The following is a 6,686-nucleotide window of genomic DNA, read 5'->3' as shown; positions in this document are numbered from 1 at the left end:
TCACTTGCGGTCTGAGTGAACATATAAAGGGGCTAGGATAACTAACTTGGGGTCAGGGAGTACATTTATGGGACTAAGGTAACACATTTGGGGGTCAGGGAGTACTTAAAAAGGGGCTAGGGTAGCTCACTTGCAGACAGATAGTACATATTAAGGGGATAGGATAACTCACTTGGGGTCGGGGAGAACTTATAAAGGGGCTAAGGTAACACACTTGGGTTCAGGGAGTACTTATATGAGACTAGGGTAACACACTTGGGGTCAGGGAGTACTTATAAAGGGGTTTGAATATCTCACTTGCGGTCAGAGAGTGCATATAAAGGGGCTAGGATAAGTCACTTGGGGTCAGGGAGTACTTATAAAGGGGCTATGGTAACTCACTTGGGGTCAGGGAGTACTTATATGGGACTAGGGTAACTCACTTGCGGTCAGAGGGTACATATAAAGGGGCTAGGGAAACTCACTTGGGGTCAGGGAGTACTTATAAAGGTGATAATGTAACTCACTTGGGGTCTGGGAGAACTTATAAAGGGGCTAGGGTAACTTACTTTGGGTCAAGGAGTACTTATATGGGACTAGGGTAACTCACTTGGTGTCTGTGAGTACTTATATGAGACCAGGGTAACTCACATGGGGCCAGGGTGTACTTATTAAAGGGCTAGGGTAACTCACCTGGGGTCAGTGTGTATTTATAAGGGACTAGGGTAACACACTTGGGGTCTGGGAGAACATATAAAGCGGCTAGGATAACTCACTTGCGGTCAGAGAGTACATATAAAGGTGGTAGGGTAACTCACATGGGGTCAGGGAATACTTACTAAGGGGCTATGGTAACTCACTTGGGGTCAGGGAGTACTAATATGAGACTAGGGTAACACACTTGGGGTCAGGGAGTACTTATTAAGGGGTTAGAATAACTCATTTGCGGTCAGAGAGTTCATATAAAGGGGCTAGGATAACTTACTTGGTGTCAGGGAGTACGATTAAAGGGGCTATGGTAACTCACTTGGGGCCAGGGAGTAATTCTATGGGACTAGGGTAACTCACTTGGGGCCAGGGTGTACATATAAAGGGGGTAGGATAACTGACATGCGGTCAGAGAGTACATATAAAGAGGCTAGGATAACTCACATGGGGTCAGGGAGTACTTATAAAGGGGCTATGGTAACTCACTTGGACTCTGGAGTACATATAAAGGGGCTAGGATAACTCACTTGGGGCCAGGGTGTACTTATAAAGGGGGTAGGATAACTGACGTGCGGTCAGAGAGTACGTATAAAGAGGCTAGGATAACTCACTTGGGGTCAGGGAGTACTTATAAAGGGGCTATGGTAACTCACTTGGGGTCAGGGAGTACTTATGTGGGACTAGGGTACTCACTTAGGGACAGGGAATTCTTATATGGGACTAGGGTAACACTTTTGCGGTCAGAGAGTACATATAAAGGGGATAGGATAACTCACTTGGGGTCAGGGATTACATTTATGTGACTAAGGTAACACACTTGGGGTTAGGGAGTACTTATAAAGGTGCTAGGGTGACTCATTTGGGGCCAGGGTGTACCTCTATGTGACTAGAGTAACTCACTTGGGTTCAGGGAATACATATATGAGACTAGAGTAACACACTTGGGGTCAGGGAGTACTTATAAAGGGGCTAGGATAACTCACTTGCGATCTGAGTGAACATATAAAGGGGCTAGGATAACTAACTTGGGGTCAGGGAGTACATTTATGAGACTAAGGTAACACATTTGGGGGTCAGGGAGTACTTATAAAGGGGCTAGGGTAACTCACTTGCAGACAGATAGTACATATTAAGGGGATAGGATAACTCACTTGGGGTCGGGGAGAACTTATAAAGGGGCTAAGGTAACACACTTGGGTTCAGGGAGTACTTATATGAGACTAGGGTAACACACTTGGGGTTAGGGAGTACTTATAAAGGGATTTGAATATCTCACTTGCGGTCAGAGAGTGCATATAAAGGGGCTAGGATAAGTCACTTGGGGTCAGGGAGTACTTATAAAGGGGCTATGGTAACTCACTTGGGGTCAGGGAGTACTTATATGGGACTAGGGTAACTCACTTGCGGTCAGAGGGTACATATAAAGGGGCTAGGGAAACTCACTTGGGGTCAGGGAGTACTTATAAAGGTGATAATGTAACTCACTTGGGGTCTGGGAGAACTTATAAAGGGGCTAGGGTAACTTACTTTGGGTCAAGGAGTACTTATAAGGGACTAGGGTAACTCACATGGGGCCAGGGTGTACTTATTAAAGGGCTAGGGTAACTCACTTGGGGTCAGGGAGTACTTATAAGGGACTAGGGTAACTCACTTGGGGTCTGGGAGTAAATATAAAGCGGCTAGGATAACTCACTTGCGGTCAGAGAGTACATATACAGAGGCTAGGGTAACTCACTTGTGGTCATGGAGTACTTCTATGGGACTAGGGAAATTCACTTGCGGTCAGAGAGTACATATAAAGGGGCTAGGATAACTCACTTGGGGTCGGGGAGTGCTTATAAAGGTGATATGGTAACTCACTTGGGGTCAGGGAGTACTTATAAGGGACTAGGGTAACTCATTTGGGGTCTGGTAGTACATATATAGCGGCTAGGATAACTCACTTGGAGTCTGGGAGTACATCTGAAGGGGCTAGGATAACTCACTTGGGGCCAGGGTGTACTTATAAAGGGGCTGGGGTAACTCACTTGGGGTCAGAGAGTACTTATAAGGGACTAGGGTAACTCACTTGCGGTCAGAGAGTACATATAAAGGGGCTAGGATAACTCACTTGGGGTCAGCGAATACTTATAAAGGTGATATGGTAACTCACTTGGGGTCAGGGAGTGCTAATATGGGACTAGGTTACCTCACTTGCGGTCAGAGAGTACTTATAAAGCGGCTAGGATAACTCACTTGCGGTCAGAGAGTACATATAAATGGGCTAGGGTAACTCACTTGCGGTCAGAAAGTACATATAAAAGGGCAAGGGTTACTCACTTTGGGTCAAGGAGTACTTATATGAGACTAGGGTAACTCACTTTATGTCTGTGAGTACTTATATGAGACCAGGGTAACTCACTTGGGGCCAGGGTGTACTTATTAAAGGGCTAGGGTAACTCACCTGGGGTCAGTGTGTACTTATAAGGGACTAGGGTAACACACTTGGGGTCTGGGAGAACATATATAGCGGCTAGGATAACTCACTTGCGGTCAGAGAGTTCATATAAAGGGGCTAGGATAACTTACTTGGTGTCAGGGAGTACGATTAAAGGGGCTATGGTAACTCACTTGGGGCCAGGAAGTACTTCTATGGGAGTAGGGTAACTCACTTGGGATCTGGGAGTACATATTAAGCGGCTAGGGTAACTCACTTGGAGTCTGGGAGTACATATAAAGGGGCTAGGATAACTCACTTGGGGCCAGGGTGTACTTATAAAAGGGGTGGGGTAACTCACTTGGGGTCAGAGAGTACTTCTATGGGACTAGGGTAACACACTTGCGGTCAGAGAGTACATATAAAGGAGCTAGGATAACTCACTTGGAGTTAGGGTGTACTTATAATGGGGCTAGGTTACCTCACTTGGGGTCTGGGAGTACTTATAAAGGGGCTATGATAACTTACTTGGGGTGAGTGAGTACTTATAAAGGGGCTATGGTAACTCACTTGGGGTCAGGGAGTGCTTATATGGGACTAGGGTAACTCACTTGCGGTCAGATAGTACATAAAAAGGGGCTAGGGTAATTCACTTGGGGTCAGAGAGTACTTCCATGGGACTAGGGTAACTCCCTTGCGCTCAGAAAGTACATATAAAGGGGCTAGGATAACTCACTTGGGGTCAGGGAGTGCTAATATGGGACTAGGGTAACACACTTGCGGTCAGAGAGTACATATAAAGGGGCTAGGATAACTCACTTGGGGTCAAGGAGTACTTATAAGGGACTAAGGTAACTCACTTGATGTCTGGGTGTACTTATAAAGCGGCTAGGATAACACACTTGCGGTCAGAGAGTACATATAAATGGGCTAGGGTAACTCACTTGGGGTCAGGGTGTACTTATAAAGGGGCTAGGGTACCTCACTTGGTATCAGGGAGTACTTATAAGGGACTAGGGTTACTCACTTGGGGCCAGGGTGTACTTATAAAGGGGGTAGGATAACTGACATGCGGTCAGAGAGTACGTATAAAGAGGCTAGGATAACTCACTTGGGGTCAGGGAGTACTTATAAAGGGGCTATGGTAACTCACTTGGGGTCAGGGAGTACTTATGTGGGACTAGGGTACTCACTTAGGGACAGGGAATTCTTATATGGGACTAGGGTAACACTTTTGCGGTCAGAGAGTACATATAAAGGGGATAGGATAACTCACTTGGGGTCAGGGATTACATTTATGTGACTAAGGTAACACACTTGGGGTTAGGGAGTACTTATAAAGGTGCTAGGGTGACTCATTTGGGGCCAGGGTGTACCTCTATGTGACTAGAGTAACTCACTTGGGTTCAGGGAATACATATATGAGACTAGAGTAACACACTTGGGGTCAGGGAGTACTTATAAAGGGGCTAGGATAACTCACTTGCGATCTGAGTGAACATATAAAGGGGCTAGGATAACTAACTTGGGGTCAGGGAGTACATTTATGAGACTAAGGTAACACATTTGGGGGTCAGGGAGTACTTATAAAGGGGCTAGGGTAACTCACTTGCAGACAGATAGTACATATTAAGGGGATAGGATAACTCACTTGGGGTCGGGGAGAACTTATAAAGGGGCTAAGGTAACACACTTGGGTTCAGGGAGTACTTATATGAGACTAGGGTAACACACTTGGGGTTAGGGAGTACTTATAAAGGGATTTGAATATCTCACTTGCGGTCAGAGAGTGCATATAAAGGGGCTAGGATAAGTCACTTGGGGTCAGGGAGTACTTATAAAGGGGCTATGGTAACTCACTTGGGGTCAGGGAGTACTTATATGGGACTAGGGTAACTCACTTGCGGTCAGAGGGTACATATAAAGGGGCTAGGGAAACTCACTTGGGGTCAGGGAGTACTTATAAAGGTGATAATGTAACTCACTTGGGGTCTGGGAGAACTTATAAAGGGGCTAGGGTAACTTACTTTGGGTCAAGGAGTACTTATATGGGACTAGGGTAACTCACTTGGTGTCTGTGAGTACTTATATGAGACCAGGGTAACTCACATGGGGCCAGGGTGTACTTATTAAAGGGCTAGGGTAACTCACTTGGGGTCAGGGAGTACTTATAAGGGACTAGGGTAACTCACTTGGGGTCTGGGAGTAAATATAAAGCGGCTAGGATAACTCACTTGCGGTCAGAGAGTACATATACAGAGGCTAGGGTAACTCACTTGTGGTCATGGAGTACTTCTATGGGACTAGGGAAATTCACTTGCGGTCAGAGTGTACATATAAAGGGGCTAGGATAACTCACTTGGGGTCGGGGAGTGCTTATAAAGGTGATATGGTAACTCACTTGGGGTCAGGGAGTACTTATAAGGGACTAGGGTAACTCATTTGGGGTCTGGTAGTACATATATAGCGGCTAGGATAACTCACTTGGAGTCTGGGAGTACATATGAAGGGGCTAGGATAACTCACTTGGGGCCAGGGTGTACTTATAAAGGGGCTGGGGTAACTCACTTGGGGTCAGAGAGTACTTATAAGGGACTAGGGTAACTCACTTGCGGTCAGAGAGTACATATAAAGGGGCTAGGATAACTCACTTGGGGTCAGCGAATACTTATAAAGGTGATATGGTAACTCACTTGGGGTCAGGGAGTGCTAATATGGGACTAGGTTACCTCACTTGCGGTCAGAGAGTACTTATAAAGCGGCTAGGATAACTCACTTGCGGTCAGAGAGTACATATAAATGGGCTAGGGTAACTCACTTGCGGTCAGAAAGTACATATAAAAGGGCAAGGGTTACTCACTTTGGGTCAAGGAGTACTTATATGAGACTAGGGTAACTCACTTTATGTCTGTGAGTACTTATATGAGACCAGGGTAACTCACTTGGGGCCAGGGTGTACTTATTAAAGGGCTAGGGTAACTCACCTGGGGTCAGTGTGTACTTATAAGGGACTAGGGTAACACACTTGGGGTCTGGGAGAACATATATAGCGGCTAGGATAACTCACTTGCGGTCAGAGAGTTCATATAAAGGGGCTAGGATAACTTACTTGGTGTCAGGGAGTACGATTAAAGGGGCTATGGTAACTCACTTGGGGCCAGGAAGTACTTCTATGGGAGTAGGGTAACTCACTTGGGATCTGGGAGTACATATTAAGCGGCTAGGGTAACTCACTTGGAGTCTGGGAGTACATATAAAGGGGCTAGGATAACTCACTTGGGGCCAGGGTGTACTTATAAAAGGGGTGGGGTAACTCACTTGGGGTCAGAGAGTACTTCTATGGGACTAGGGTAACACACTTGCGGTCAGAGAGTACATATAAAGGAGCTAGGATAACTCACTTGGAGTTAGGGTGTACTTATAATGGGGCTAGGTTACCTCACTTGGGGTCTGGGAGTACTTATAAAGGGGCTATGATAACTTACTTGGGGTGAGTGAGTACTTATAAAGGGGCTATGGTAACTCACTTGGGGTCAGGGAGTGCTTATATGGGACTAGGGTAACTCACTTGCGGTCAGATAGT

Source organism: Prorops nasuta, unplaced genomic scaffold, assembly GCF_024137725.1.
Source record: "Prorops nasuta isolate Cenicafe-Biocafe unplaced genomic scaffold, Cenicafe_Pnas_1.2 PNAS00040, whole genome shotgun sequence".
NCBI classification, from domain to species: Eukaryota; Metazoa; Arthropoda; class Insecta; order Hymenoptera; family Bethylidae; genus Prorops; species Prorops nasuta.
Note: the sequence above shows the minus strand (reverse complement) of the source record.